Genomic DNA, 213 nt, shown 5'->3' on the forward strand with positions numbered 1-213 from the left:
GGCGCGGGGGGGCGGCGGCGCCCGCTCCTCTGCGCCGCGCGGGAAGCGAGCGCCGCTGGCGGCGCCGGGGCCGCCGCTCCCGGCTCCTGGTGGAGCTACGCCTGGCGCGACTGCTTCCAGCAACAGCAGCAATCCCACGCCGCACTAAAACACAAGTGAAAAGCTCGGAAGCCTCAGGTCAGCAGACAGCCACTATGCTCTTCACAGTCAAGA

The sequence above is a fragment of the Apteryx rowi genome, unplaced genomic scaffold (assembly GCF_003343035.1).
Source record: "Apteryx rowi isolate R43461 unplaced genomic scaffold, aptRow1 scaffold_131, whole genome shotgun sequence".
NCBI classification, from domain to species: domain Eukaryota; kingdom Metazoa; phylum Chordata; class Aves; order Apterygiformes; family Apterygidae; genus Apteryx; species Apteryx rowi.